Source organism: Stegostoma tigrinum, chromosome 11 (genome assembly GCF_030684315.1).
Source record: "Stegostoma tigrinum isolate sSteTig4 chromosome 11, sSteTig4.hap1, whole genome shotgun sequence".
In the NCBI taxonomy this organism is placed as follows: Eukaryota; Metazoa; Chordata; class Chondrichthyes; order Orectolobiformes; family Stegostomatidae; genus Stegostoma; species Stegostoma tigrinum.
In genome coordinates, this window is record NC_081364.1 from 21,526,400 (window position 1) to 21,542,561 (window position 16,162).

Here is a 16,162-nt window from a genome sequence, read left to right on the forward strand (position 1 = left end):
GTAATTACAGTGCGACAGGTTTATGTTGAAAATTTCCATCATTAATGTGAACAGAGGAATTTAGTGGAAGAAATTCACATGAAATACACATCAATGTAAGATGTACTATTGACACATCATACAATGGGAAATCCTCTCAAAATAATCTCTGCATTATGTTTAGATATCATGGATTAAAATGTAATTTTAATGGGAACTTAATCATAGCACTCAGATTGCCCCAGAGCACTTTACTAACATTTTGCTCCCTTGTTGTGTGAACTGAGCAGAAATGTTACCAATAAGAAAATAATTTGTTTTTGTTTTAGTTAAGTGGTACATTTTACCCAGAGACTGTAAAAATTTATGTCCTTTACTTTGGCTGGAGATTTTGAAACATGTTCTTGAACCACAGGACCAGGCCTTAAGTTGGACCTCATCTGAACATCTCACCTGGAGGATGCCACTTTTGACATTGCTAGATCATTACTGCCTAAGAATGCCTACCTGGTTGGAGAAATGGGAGGCCTGCACTCATATGAGAGAATATTTACAGGCTTCGTAGGCATAGCAAGGGAGGACATTTCTGCTGAAACTCCATTCGATCTGTTGTTGCTATGACCAGTTCTTTTCACACATGCTTGGTAGCTATGTGGTTTAAATGTGTCATTAATCCCTTATTCTACATGTCAGCATAAGTTCTCCAAATGTACCTTATTTAACCAGTAACATTTAATCACAAAATATTTGACTCTGTGCACCCAACACGGCCCCTGAACTGCCCCGCATAATCCACGAGTCTCTCTATCTTGCAGGATGTATTGGATGCTTGAGTGGAGTAGGATAGTAGCTTCCCTGCACATAAGAATATTTGAGATGTTGGGAGCTCAAAGTAGAGGCACATTATCATTTATGAGGGAATCGATTTCTGCATCAGTCTCTAGATGAAAGTCTTGCATAGCACTATGATCTACTGACTGGACAGAAATTTGATCTGCTCCAACATGTGTCACTCAGCCTTTCTCCTTCAAAGTAATTGTGCAGGTAATCTCTATCTTTAACCAGGGCTTGCTTCTTTGAGATCATCATCGCAACCTTAAAGGACAATTTTTGTACCTTTTTTTCAAGAATATCTTTTTTTTAAAAGATAAGATTATTGCTTAATAATTGCAGCAGGACATTCACATCAGCTAATAAAATGTGAGGCTGGATGAACACAGCAGGCCAAGCAGCATCTCAGGAGCACAAAAGCTGACGTTTCGGGCCTAGACCCTTCATCAGAGCTCTCTGATGAAGGGTCTAGGCCCGAAACGTCAGCTTTTGTGCTCCTGAGATGCTGCTTGGCTTGCTGTGTTCATCCAGCCTCACATTTTAGTATCTTGGAATTCTCCAGCATCTGCAGTTCACATTATCTCTCATTCACATCAGCTAATGGTTCGCAGCAACTTTGAGACTCTGACCATTTCTATGAAAGACAGACTTTCACTCGCTTACTGGACCTCTTTGTTGTGTCAATTGTGTGAGAAACTTGGCTTTCTGTGTTGAGAATTTCTGAAAATCTGCTATAGTCTTCTCTTTTTTAGTTTCCACGGATTGATTGACCTGTGTGACTATTACTTATTGGAGTTTTAGGGTCGGCAGTCTCTTTGAGATAGTAAGCCTTGTCTGAATCATGTTTAACTTTGATCTGTTCTAGGCCTTTTATTGTTGCTTACTCTAAATATTTTCCAAGGCATTAATCTTGAGAAGCTAAGTCTTTAGAAATTCTACATTTAGTTCTCTTTCTCTTTGCTGAGAGTCGGTTTCCACAGAATGCTGTGGCGTTCATTTGCAGGTTTTGTTGGCATTTTTGTAGATTAGCAGTATTAGAATGTTGAATGTGGGAGTGATCAAATCTGGACTGAATCATATCCATTCCTCTGAATAGCTATTTCACAGGAACTGATTGAATTTCTACTTCAGCTCAGTGGAATGTTTCTTGGTCCTGACTGGTATATACAGCTCAGGCAGATTAAGATGGTCTATTTTGAAATTTTTGTGCTTTTTTTGAATATGCCTACGGCTACCCTGACAAACCACCTGAAAATGAGGTAAGTCAATGGCATGTGTATATTCAGCATTGATAGCTTGCCTGGCTTGGAGCTGGTGTAAAGCTTTCCCACACACAATCTGAAAAGAAGTAATGTTAGGAGCTGCACCTTCTGTTTTTGGCTGTTGTATTCATAACTCATTCGTTATCCTTTAGATTTCCAAATTGGACTAAGTTGGTCAGTGGGCTAGCCGAGGATAATTCTTTCTTTCCTTGAATAAGAGGTCTATTTTGCTTCCAAAGTTGAGCCTGTCTGTTTGGGATCATGTATGATCTTCTTTATACTGTAAAAACTCTTTAGAAAGTTTTCATCCTAGACCCTCCAATGTTATGTGACCTTTTATGAGCTCTTTTTTAAAGATTCCATATTGGTAATCTGTGATCCAACATAAATGATTTCTAAAGGGGCTAATTGTTTGCACTGGCAATTGGCTGTACCAGTTAAACTTTGTTGAGTCTGGTATGGAGTTTCCCTTTAGATGGAAAATGGTGTGGAAAGCTTTAATTATCTCTTACAAAGTTAATTTCTTTTGCAATGCCTTGTCTGGTAAAATTGAGGCTGGTACTTCTAAAGATCACAAACAACAATACACTGAGCCTCGTCATTATCTGACTTTGCATTGAGGCCTGAAGCAGTACTGCATTTGGTAACCTGTCATGATATTGTACCTAATGCACTACCTGCTGGAAGCTGTCTGTTGTTTTCTCAAGAATCTGGTAATGGCAGTGCTTTTTCGACCCTCAAATCTGAGTTATGTGTATCACAGTGACTGAAATGCTTTTATCCTTTTTTGTGCTTTTTTAACTTCCCTGCGGTTTTTGTTTCTCCTTTTACATTGTCTCAACTAAGTTTGTCTTTCTGTAAAGATTTTTGATCTACATGAATTTAATGCTCACTGTTGCTACTTGACTTTTTCTTGTTATTTGCGACATACTCCGTTGCAATCTTCTGTGCTTCTTCAGCTCTTAATTCCAAGTGTCACTTTGAGCTCTCACTGCCACTTGCTTCTGGTTCTGTTGTCTGGTCTTCACAGCAACCATAAGATAACTACTTCCATAATAGTGAACATAAACAGCTTTATTACCCAAAACTATTAACAAGGCACGGCATGGAAGAACATCCTGCTGAAGCCCTATTGACTTAGGCTCCAGTTTTTTGTGTGATCTGACCTTACAATGATGGATCCCCTTTTGGACATGCTGAGGTGCTGTTTATGGAGTAAATGTGTATTTAACCCTTTACTCTGCATTAGTTTTCCTGTGCGCAAGTCCTCGCATGAACCTTGGATTCACAACTTTTTGATTCAGATATAAAGGCTCTATAATGGAGTCAAGATGATGCTAGTGTACACTGACCAAAGCTAAGAAAAATATCAACAGATATTGACCAAAATGTGTCATTGGTGAAGGTGGTTGAGGTTTGGAAATCTCTTCCACAAAGGGAAGCTGATTATAGGTTGGCTGTTAATTTTGTATCTGAGATAGATAAATATTTGTTAATCTCAGGATTTCAAGGGGTATGGGGAATAGGCAGGTTTGTGGAGTTTTTTTTTTTCCCCTTCCATCATGGCTTGTGAGTATCACTAGCCAGGCTTTATTCCCCATCCCGAATTGACAGAGGGCAGTTAAGAGTAAACCACATTGCTGTGGGTCTGGAGTTACATGTATGCTTGACCATGTAAGGATAGCAGTTTCCTTCTTTTAAGGACATTAGTGAGCCAGGTGGGTTTTTCCTGATAATCCACAATGGTTCCATGGTTGTCATTAGACTCCAAATTCCAGATGTTTATTAGATGCAAATTTCACCATCTGCGGTGGCAGGGTTCGAACCCAGGTACCCAGAGCATAAGCAGGGTTTCTGGATGAATAGTTTACTGATAATACCGCTAGGTCACAGATCAGCCATGAACAGACTTGAGGGCTAAGTGACTTACTCCTATATCTATATGAGTGATTTTTACTTATTCATTTGTGGGATGAGGGCATTGCTAGCTAGGCTAGCATTTATTGCCTATCCCAGACGGCAGTTAAGAGTCAACCACATTGGCTGTGTGCCTGGAGTCACATGTCGGCCAGGCCAGGTAAAGATGGCAATTTTTTTCTCTCAATTACATTAGTGGGCCAGTTGGGTTTTTTCAACAATCAACAATGCATTCATGGTCATCATTAGACTCTTAATGTGAGATGTTTATTGAATTCAAATTTCACCTTCTGCTGTGGAGCAGTTCGAACCCAAGTACCCGGAACATTACCAGGATCTCTGGATTTATAGTGTAGTGATAATACCACAAGGCTACAGATCAGCCATGAACAGGCTTGAGGGGCTGAGTAGCCTACTCCTGTTCTTATGTGGGTGGTTGAATGCAATTGCTATGCACTTGCCTAAACTAAATAGCACTGAATATTTGAGAAAATGTGTTGAAGCCTGAACTGACAGGATGTTACAGTTGTATAAACAAATGTAAATGTAACCACTCAGAAATGAGTTTAAAGCTTTGCATGAAAACAGAAAACTAGGTGCCATAAACTGATTCTCATAAACATGTGTGCTTTTTTTGGATTGGCAGCTTACTATTGAACAAGGCACAATGTGATGGGATTTTGCTGTGTGCTGTCAACTGGTTTGTGTCACCAGGTGACAGTGAGGTGACTCAGAGCATTACGATGAGGTAAAAGCAGCATTGCAGATAGCTATCGAAGTGTAGGTGGAATGGACTGATGCCGGATGAGACGAGCAGCGAGGTTAATAGCTTGATGATTGGTTCATGTCAGACAGTGTCTTATAAGGTCCATTGAAGAAACTTTGGTAGCTTAGCAATCTGTATTTCATGATTTCTTATGTGCAGCTGCCTGAATGACTCACTGCCTGGCTTAATATGTCTACCACTAAGCTCAATTTCTTTCTGAACGGCCCACAGCAGTGATAGCTTTTCCAATAAGTTTATAATTTATGATAAATAGAAAATGCAACAAATTTTATAGTGACGTTTCAAAAGAAGCACCTTTAGAAGTGGGGTACAGTCAATTTTTTTGTGGATTATGTGGATTGCAGCCCAGGATTTTTGAGTCCAGCCGAGGACAGGAGGGAAGACAGAATGGCAAGTCCCTCACTCAGTCTCCTCCTGAAACTGGTACTAAATAGGTCAAAGTCAGTTTCAGGTTCATACCTTCCTTCAACATAGCTGGTCAGCTTGTCGCCTCCCACAGACTGGGGCATGACTGCAGCTGTCCATTTTGTAGGAGGACAATGAGTTAGTATTGTTTGTACTCCATAATTACACTTAGCTTTGGGGAGGAGTTGATGTGGTGAGCCTACGTGAGGCAAGGAATGACTGACCTTGGGCATCATGCTGGACCACATGATCCACCCAGACCAGTCCTACACTGACCCAGTTTGGTGCATTCACAACATTTCCTATCTGATCCAGGATGTGATCCATTATTCCTAGAAGGCTGGCCGGTCGACTGCCTTTCTCTCCCTTGATTGGAAAAGGGGTTCGACAGAGAGGATCATGTTTGGGACTCTGTGAGCTTTTGGGGTCAGCATGCATTTTGTCTCCCGGATCCGATTTCAGTACGGAACCACAGAGTGTCTAGTGAAGGTTAACGTGTCCCTGTACTTTGGGAGGGGAGTGCATCAGGGCCAGCTTTATTCTCTCTGTGGAGCTGTTCCTGGGCCTGTTGCCCAAGTGGCTGTCAGATTTGGCTTTGCTTGGGCTGGGCTTGGGGGTGGTCCTCCTGGCATATGCCAATGACACGCTCCTCATTTTGACAGACCCAGCTGACCTGTGGAGGTTGTGCGAGTATCAGGAGGTCTACTCTGTATTGCCTTTTGTGAGGATCAACTGGAGCAAGTGTTCGGGATGTCAGGCCGGTCCGTGGCAGATGGACCCCCTGCCAGAAGAGCTCCGGTGTTTCACGTGGAATACCACTCAGCACCTCTACCTAGGAGTCTGTCTTTGCCCTGCTGAGGAATCCTGGCTGGCAAATTGGTATGTGTTGGAAACCAAGGTGACCACTTGGCCAGCATGCTGGACAGGACTGCCCTGAGTGTTGTCCTGCAGGGCGTGAGTGCTGGTCATAAAACCAGCTGGTAGCTGCCATGTTGTGGCACCAGCTGATCACTTTGGTTCCTTCCCCTGGTTTTGTCATGACCATTCAGGAAAAACTTGTCAAGATTTTCTCTGCCAAGAGTCATCACTGGGTTGCTGCTGTGGTTCTGAGTGTCCTGCTTGAGGAGAGCGGTCGGGTGCTGGCATACCTTCACACCCAATTAGCGACTTTCCACCTTCAGACCTTGCAGCAATACAGTGGCTTTACACCAAGGTTCCTCCAAGGGGGTGTGCCCTGATGATATTACTCTTCCATCAAGTGCGCAGCCTCCATTACGACATGCAGTCCTGTTGGTGGAGTGCTCTTGGCCTTGTGTCTTTTTTCAGGAATTGCCTGGCTTCCATTTGGATCTGATTACATTCTGGGATACATTCGGCTCACGCCGGAATTACTGCTCAGGAACAGATTCCTCCTCGAGTGCGGTTTGCACTGGCTGAGGGAGGAGAGAGCTTCGAACGTAGAACTGACCAGAGTTGGGGATGTACTGGATGGCAGAGGAGTGGTCTGGCTGATGCCAGCACAGTGAACTGAGAGGGCGCAGATTCACATGTGGTTTGTGACCCGAGCCATCTGGAGCCTGCAACAGTAGTAGACTCGCCAACTTTAAGGGCATTTAAATAGTCATTGGATAAACAGATGGATGATAATGGAATAGTGTAGGTTAGATGGGCTTCAGATTGGTTTCACAGGTCGGCGCAACATTGAGGGCCGAAGGTCCTGTACTGCGCTGTAATGTTCTATGTTCTAAGGCACTCAGCCCTGACACCTCGCATGTGTTTGAGGTGGGCTTCCGGACAAAATGACCCCTGTCTGTCCAGGATTCAACATTGGCCCCAGGCCATGGATCCTCCCTGTGACGTGGTGTCCCACAATCTGAGCCATCTTGGGATATCTTCCCTGTGCACTTTCAAGCGGATCAGAGGTGCTATCTGTATGGGTGGATGCTCCATGCTCTCCACTGCTGCACCTTTGCCCTCCACCCAGTCTCGCCTCGGCATGATGTTTTGCCCTCAGGTGGTGGAGATCCCCAGTGGAGGGCCTTGTAAGAAGTGGTCGGCCCCTCTTACATTGGGGATATGGGATGGAGAGTGCTGCACATGGTAGACCTATGCAACTATCGACTGAACAAGCTCAATGGGTGCCAGACCACATGCACATTCTATGAACCTGGAGGCGATGCTCTTCCAGATCAATGTTGAATGCGTTCATCTGCAGCCATTAGTTTTTTTTCAAGGGAGTGCTGCTTAAATTTTGGTTGAACTTCAGTCCTACACTCCTGATCTTACAGATACATTGTGTGGAGAGGGGCAGACAAGTCTATGGAGCCTTATTATAGCTTTGCTCCCAGGCCTGGCCACGATGGCCATTAATGGGTTTGGGCAACGGGCTGAGGAGAGGCTCATCATTCCTGACTGTCTGCCCCTCTTTCTCTGTTATCTCTGTGCTTGGCTGTCCCCAGAGAGGGAGTGCGCATGGCCATCATCAGTTTCGTCAATGATATTTTGATTTTAGTAAAGCTTTTGTTTTCCATTGTATAAGTGCCTGCTTTTGCCTTTTGAGTTTGTTTTCAGTTTGATATCGCAGGAAAAGGGCTGGATTTCTAATGTTAGAGTACTGAATGCTTAAAAAGTGCTTCATTTCTCACACTTTGCATCTGGCTGGATGCAAGTCAACACAAGCTCATTCCAAAGGCCACTGTTCATCCCTCTCTCTCTCTCTCTCTCCCACTCTCTCTTTGTCTCTTAGCACACTTCAACACTTGTTTTCAATGTTATCACCCCTGCTGCATGCCACACTTCCCACCAGCTCTAAATCCAAACATCACCACATGGTTGTATCCAAATCTAAAGGTAAAGGAGATGGAACAACTGTAGCCACCCACCAGTTTTTCCTAATTGCGAGTGGCATTTCAGAAAAACAAGAGAAGGTGAGGGGTGCTACACTGCTGGGGGTGAGCAATCAAGGTATTCAATCGATTTGATTTTAATGATGATGTGGAATAATTGGATGTATTGAAATAGAAATTTCGAGAACACTTTCTGCCAGGAAAAAGAAAACCAACACCTGTCCTCACATGGCCCTGATTTGCACAAAACATAGTCACTTGTTTGTTTTGTAAAGAGAATGTTCTTTGACCATTTTACTGATTCACCTGAAAATTGTGCCCGGCAGTCAGATCGGCTTCCGGTTTGGAACTGCAGCTATCAGTTTTCCAATTAGAGGTCCGATGGTTTGGACGGAGAGTGGGAGCAATGTGGGATTTGGGACGTGCATTAATTAATCCAGTAGCATGAGATGCTTTGAGTGATTTGTGTGAAGATGGAGTGTGAGGTTTTTATTCTATCACATTAATGTGTTATCGTATAGCGAGGATGTTATAGGCATGTATCTTAAAGGTTTATGGAAAGTGAAACATGACATAAAAAAAACTTAAAGAGCTGTGAATACTGGAAATCCAAAACTAAACAGGGATTGCTGAAAAAACTCTGGCAGCATCTGTGGAGTGAAAGCAGAGCTAATATTTGGTTCTGTTCTGAAGAAGGGTCAGTCACTGGACCTGAAATGTTAACTCTCTCCTTTGTCAACAGATGCTGCCAGACCTGTGAAGTTTTCCAGCAAATTTCTGTTTTTGTGCGACTGTTAATATCGCCCCCAACATCTTAATTTTGCTGTTGACAGTAAAAGTATGAATCACTTTAATGTAGATATTGCCATAACTAAAGTAAAAAAAGACTGTGTGTAAAATATTAAAATTTGCTTCTTTATTTACTTAACTTGATAGTAGGGTCCAGAATAATTAGAATTATTTAGGACTATCAGCAGATGAATTTTACACCTTGGAATTCAAATTAATTCTGTTCATATTTAGCGAATAAGTCTCTCCAACAATAATAAACAAATGTTGTTACTGTTTACAAAGTTTTAAAATATCCGTATATTTAATATATAAAGATGTGGAGTCCCCATTCAGAAGAAAAGTATGCTGAAGTTGTACGTTGTCTAAAACATGGTTAATATGATCATAGAATCCCTACTACGTGGAAGCAGGCCATTTGGCCCATTGAGTCCTCACTGAAGCCGTGAAGAGGATCCCACACCAACTTTCCCCACAACCCTATATTTCCCATGGGTGAACCACCTTGGACTTCCCAGGACACTATGGGCAATTTAGCATGGCCAATCCACCTAACCTGCGCATCTTTGGACTGTGAGGGGAAGCTGGAGCACCTAAAAGAAATCCACGCAGATGTGGGGAGAATGTGCAAAATCCACACAGACTGTCACCCCGGGCTGGAATTGAACCCAGGTCCCTGGCACTGTGAGGCAGCAGTGTTAACACACTGAGCCACCAAGCTGCCCAGGTACCTATGATGATATAATGTATTGCAATGTAGAACGCAGATAACTGATACAAGCAGTTTAGCAACATGTGGTTCCATACTTATAGCATTTAAATAGTGAACTTGGCTTTGTACCATTTTCAAATCAAGAATATTTCCTTTTTTTGATCTGTTAAACCATTTTGAAGTTCTGAATAATACAGCTCATCATTTTGACACAGTTAATGCACTGTTAATGGAGCATAGTACCAAAAATAATTTGTTATCACTGCCCCTATATATGTAGCTTCCTCCAACCCTACATACCTGAGAGATTCTGCATATCTCAATTCTGGACTCCTGCTTATCCCCAATTTTCTTTCCTTTACCGCTCCATTCATTCATTTGTCTAGGCCCTCAATTTTGGAACTCCTTCCTCTCACCTCTTTGCATCTCCAGCTCACACTCTGTCTTTAAGACAATCCTTAAATTCTATTTCTGCAATTTACTTCTGTTGACTGTACTTTTGATCGCTTGTCCTAGAGGGAGATACAGCAATAGTACAGGGCTAATCTTACAGGACCAAAAATCCAGTGGCCTGGACATATGATTGTGAGTTCAAATCTCAGCACAACAGTTGGGGAATTTAAATTAAGTTTATTAAATAAGTCTGGAATTAACAGTTAGAATCAATAATGGTGACTGTGAAACAACTGATCACCTAAAAAAAACTCCAGTTCGGCAATCGCCTTTAGCATGACTCTTAATTGCCCTCTGAAACGGTCCAGCAAGCCACTCAATTGTACTCCAGGAACTAGCTCGTCACCTGCTTTTTGACAGCATTTACAAATGTGCAATAAATTTTAGCATTGCATTCCATGAATGAATAATAAAAACTTATGTGGCTCAGTGTCAGGCTTTGCTCGATTTGAGCTTCTTGAGGTGCCTTGCGACATTTTATTAGATTAGAGACACTAGATAGATGAAAGTTATTGTGATTTAAAGGCCATCAATGTGAAATATGAGGCATCCAGAAGTTGACATAGATTTCCAAAATCTTTTCTGTGCAGACTTCTGCCTTTTAAAGTTCTTGTGCAGAAATAAACAAATTGCTGACACTTACACCTGAGATACAACTGCGCATTAAAGAATGCATAAAGATGTGATGGCCAACTCACAGGAAAAATATTTAACCAATCAGTATCATGTAATGATCTCAACAGAAGCGATGTATTTTGAGTTGGTTTGGATTCAAAAAATAGTAGCATTAAATTTTGATAGTAGATTTATGCTTATACCATTACCCTCATTGTGTTTTTTCTCAGCCAGCTTTTCATAGCATGTGCTGACAAAGTTGCATCCCCAGATACTAAAGCAGTCTGTGTTCAAATGCAACATGACCTAGACAATATCTGGGTCTAGGCTCACAAGTTGCAAGTAACATACATGTCACACAAATGCCAGACAATGACCATCTCCAATAAGAGACAACTTAAACCGCTGCCCCAAGACATTCAATGGTGTTATCATCAGTGAATCTCCCACTATCAATGTTCTGGGTGTTCTCATTGACCAGAAACTCAACTAGACTCACCATATAACTGTAATGGCTATAAGAGCAGGCCAGAGACTATGACTCTTCTTTACGCAGAGGGTGGTGGGTGCCTGGTACACGTTGCCAGCGGAGATGGTAGACACAGACACGTTAGCGTCTTTTAAAATATATCTGGACAGGTACATGGATGGGTGGGGAGCAAATGGACACAGACCCTTAGAAAATAGATGACAGATTAGACAGAGGATCTCAATTGGCACAGGCTTGGAGGGCCGAAGGGCCTGTTCCTGTGCTGTAATTTTCTTTGTTCTTGTTCTTTGAATCCTGCAGTGAATAACTCCCCTCCAGACTCACCAAATTCTGCCCATCATCTACAAGGCACAAGTCAGGTGTGTGATGACATATCTCCCACTTGCCTGGATGGGTGCTACTTCAACACACTCAGGCTTGACACCATCAGAACAAAGGAGCCCACTTGATTAGCATCACATCGACAAACATCGGGTCCCTCCACAACTAAAACTCAGTAGCAGCTGTCTGTACTATTTAGTAGATGCTCTGCAGCAATTAATCTGTGATTTTTAGCACCTTCAAAACCCATGGCCACTTCCATCTAGAAGGACAAAGTCAATATATACATGGTAACAACACCACCTGCAAGATCCCCTCCAAGCCACTCAGCATCTTGACTTGGAAATATATTACTGTTCATTCACTGTTGCTGTACTTGCCTCCCTAAGGGCATTGTGGCTCAATGTAAAGCACATTGGCTGTATTGGTTCAACAAGGCAGCTCACCACCTGCTCAAGGGCAATTAGGCATGAGCAATAAATGCTAGTCAGCCAGTGAAACCCATGTCCTATGATAGAATAAAAACAAAATAAATTAGTGTACCTATGGCAAGAGACAGAGAATTGAACAGTATTCCTTGGTACAACATTCTCTAACTGCTTATGAGCTATGTAGAACAATTCTGTGAAAAATTGTCATTGCGGATAGGAGAATGAAGACTGGGGCAGGTTGAGGTGTGGCAGTTCCAAGGAGGAGGCTCAGTGGTTAGCACTACTGCCTAACAACAGCGGGCGACTGTCTGTGTGGAGTTTGCACCTTCTCCCCATGTCTGTGTGGATTCCTTCTGGGTGCTCTCTAGTTCCCTTCCACAAGCCAAAAGTGAGCAGGTTAGGTGGATTGGCCATGCTATGTTGCCCATAGTGTCCATGGATGTGTAGGTTAGGTGGATTAGCCATGGGAAATGCAGGATTGCAGGGATAGGGTATGGGGGTAAGTCTGGGCGTGATGCTGTTCAGAGGGTTGGTGTGGACTTGTTGGGCCGAATGGCCTGTTTCCACACTGTAGGGATTCTCTGATAAGGGAAAATGACATCATACCAAGGTAGCCAGTTCCCATTTACATGTCCTTTTTATCAGAATAGCTCCGAGTTCCTTACAGGTCGTCAGTCTCTCCTATATGTTCGATTTTACCTTACAGTCACATACACAGTCAAACAGCATAGAAACAAGCCCTTTGGCCCACCATGTCTATGCCACGTAAATTGGTGTTGTTTATGACACAGGTAGGGTATCAGTCTTGAAAGAAGTTCAAAATTTCGTGTTGAAATTCAAAAGGAAAATATGAATTTTGGATCAGACTGGAAGCTTTTGAGCACATTCCTATGATTTCTGGATTATTAATTTTAATATGTCGCTGAAAGTGTTGCCCTTTTCTTGTCCTATGTGTGTCAGTATAAACTAACTGCACTAATTATTTTCGTGATGCTGGGTTTCAGGGCCAATGTTGCTCAAGTATTTAAGTTTAATTGCTTTTATTTCTCCATATCACCTATAATATGAATGCATTGCTTTATGGATTAAAATTACCTTTTTTTCACTGCTGTGCCCTACATTTTGCTAAAGCTCTATTGAGACAGTGTGGTATGATGGAACAAACTGCAAGGTCATATCTTTGCCTCATTTCAGTGTGAGGTAGCTTGTTGTTCATACAGTTTTATTGGTATTCAGAGGAGCAAGTGTTGAGATAGTATCAACATAGCTACTTTTTGTTAACTGTCTGTGGCAGTGAGCTGGCCTGGTATTGTCTACTCCATTTAAAGCAGCATTGTAACCAGTGTTATTTTCTGATTCCTGTACTGGCATTCTCTATCATGTTATAATGCAAGTGAGTGCAATTACGGCATGAAAATTCTGTTGAATGTTTTCAATAAGCAAGGCAATAGCCACAGTAACCTTCAGAATTTTCCTTGCCTAATAACTTGCATCAAGCTGATCTCTTTGTTAAATAACAATGGATCCGCATTTGATTGCATTTTGTTTGTGCTTTTGCATCTGTCACCATTGCTATATAAGGTTTAACAATGCTGCTGTACAAAATGCAAGTGATTGCTTGAGCTGGCTTGTGGAATGAATGCCACATTGTATTGAAAGAGTGTGCCACCTATATTCAAGGATAATCGAAACCTCAAAATGCAGTTGGGAATATTGTGCTTCTGTTACGATATCCCCTGGTCAATGAGGTGGGGGTGGGGGGGATGCGGGAAACGTGTGATCATCAGAACCAGGAATGTCTTTCACAAATGAGATATAATTTCAGAAATAAAATAGAAAACCAAGCTATATAGGAATGTGGCAGTGAGCAGCATAATATGCTAAAATGACTTAGGTTTACAAAGGCATTGCAGTTGTAATAAAAATGGAATTTTGTTTAGAATAGAATTCCTACAGTGGGCAAACAAGCCGTTTGGCCCAAGAAGTCCACAGCAATCCTCAGATGTCCCAACCAAACCCATGCCCCTAATCTACACACCCCTGAACATTATTGGCCATTTTGCATGGCCAATCCACCTAGCCTGCACATCTTTGGACTGTGGGAGGAAACCGGAGCACCTGGAGGAAACCCACGCAGACATGGAGAGAATGCGCAAACTCCTCACAGACAGTCGCCTGAGGGTGGAATCAAACCTGGGTTCCTGGCGCTGTGAGGCAGCAGTGCTCAACACTGAGCCACCATGCTACCCACGGTGGAAAATACTAAGCATCTGTGGAGAAAGAAACTTGTGACCTCTCATTACGTCTCAACTGTAGTGCCCTGAAAATGGTTCCCTCTATTTCTGCTTCAAATTATACCTCCAATCTTCCTCTAATCCCAGCATGGTTGGTCACGCCTCCCCAACCACCTACTGTCCATCACTGCCATGCTGAACTGTGTTCCAGAAGGGACATTTCAGATTGTAGGAAGTCCTTGTTTCTAACCCTGCCTCTGCCAGGCATTTGCTTTTTAAGGGACAGATGAAAATATTTCCTTGTGCAAGGAGTTGAGAGGATTCTAAATAATCTTGTACCACAGGCACATTAGTGGTTGTCTGGGATTCCACTGGGGTCCCTCTGCTGATGCATCCTTGTGGAATCAGAGGATCCCCGTATTTACATATCCAAGATAATTAATTTTTCCATGTTTTGTTATTTTTAATTTTTAAAAAGGGCAGTGTTACTTCTGTTGTACATACACTATGATTTAAACAGTGTTGAGACCAGATTAACATTTTAAAACATGTTTTGTATCTTAATTTTGCATTCTGTAATTAATGTACTGCTTCTCAAGAAAGTAAGAAATAAGCAACAAGCAAAGCTTGGCAAAGGTTTTCTAGTAAAGAATAAGCTGTGAAGCATCGATGATTGATTAAAACAAGAGAGGTTTTATCTACAGTTTGTCATAAATTCTATAGATGTTCAATTTAGAAGGAAAGTAGGTGAGTACAGAGGTATATTATCATGCAGTGTTGCTGATGAAGGTTGACGGTCTGTGTCCTTGAAGGTTTCTCCCTGTTCTGATTAAGTGGCATGTTCCTGGTGGTGTGTCATCTTCCATATTTGTCATTGCCCCACAGGGATAAACTGAAATTTGCCAAATGATGTTGTACTGTGCAATTTTAAAATATATTTGGTTCATCTTTGCTTGTTGCAGTATTGGCTGCTTCCTGATTTAGGCCAGCTCAGAAGATGTGAGACTCAGAGCCTTACATGATTTCTTCAGTCAGCTTATTAATAACATATTATCGGAGAAATTCAGGTTCCCCTGCTCTTCTGTTGAGATGGTGCAGTCTGCAGTGGGACTCGTGTAATGTAGTCCTACTTATCAACCCCATACAGATGCTGGACTGTGATTAGTCTGCTGTATAATTGAAATCATTTTGGATTTGTGATTATAACATACCCAAGTAAGTAACCATAGCATCTGCATAAATATTTGAGGCTTTTTAATTGGCAGATTTGATTGTGACTTGTTAGGATTTTGCTTTTCTCAGAGATTCTGGTTATGGAGAAAATGGTGTGGATACTATTGCTGAGGGAGAGTGATGCATTATGTTTCCGACTGCATGTGTTCCTCGAAGGTAATTTCATTACAGAAATATTATTTCTGGAATACCGAAGAGCAAATCGTATTGTGCAAGCTGTCCCTTTTACATCCTGTTGGCAGGACTGATTTTCCTTTAGTTTTTGTATCTTGTCAGTTCATGGACATGATTTTGCCATCTTTTACTTGTACTTTCTGTATTTACAGCATAATTGTGCTTTAAGTAATCTAGTTCGAGCCAATTCGTAGATACTACTGTAAATGCGGCTTCATTATAATCTCCAGATACAGTTATTGACCCTGAAATATCCAGTGCTCACATTAGGTCTATAATGTGTTATAAGTGACTCTGTCTGTTTCTAGACAGCAAAACTGTAAGTGATCTATTTATTTATTTTTTTTAGATGGAATGATTTGATTCCTGGTTTAGCATCTTCAGTACATGAATGCTTGTGAGCAGTGTGAATTCTCCAGGCATTGAGAGAGGCTGGCAGGAAAGCTGTCAATTTGTAGTCTGCAGTAGGTTCAGTTTATCGTCTGTCCTTGGACTCCTGCTTCAGTGGCAGCTAAGTGATTCTGCACAATCCAAACCACCAGTGGCTTTATACAGCTCTAGTTTATAAGATGCTTTAATATTTACTGGAAACATGGAGTTATCAGACAGATTTGTCTGACCTGTTGCTCTTATCCAAAAGGTAGGCAACAATGCAAATAAACATATTTTATTCGTATTTCCAT

At 41.8% G+C, this 16,162-nt stretch overlaps 1 protein-coding gene across 25 annotated transcripts in view; it reads left to right on the top strand.

The window, feature by feature from the left end:
* atp2b2 (ATPase plasma membrane Ca2+ transporting 2) overlaps positions 1–16,162 on the top strand; it is a 793,123-nt gene that overhangs the window by 262,716 nt on the left and 514,245 nt on the right. For 3 of the 25 annotated variants that reach the window (XM_048547381.2, XM_048547383.2, XM_048547379.2), the window contains exon 1: positions 15,028–15,287. The exons of 6 other annotated variants lie outside the window; for them this stretch is intronic. The gene's annotated coding sequence lies outside the window, so the exon portion shown is untranslated. Of the gene's footprint in view, positions 1–15,026; positions 15,288–15,374; positions 15,462–15,828; positions 16,120–16,162 lie in introns of those variants that run through there. 16 more of the 25 variants (XM_048547368.2, XM_048547362.2, XM_048547372.2 and 13 more) reach the window with 11 other exon arrangements.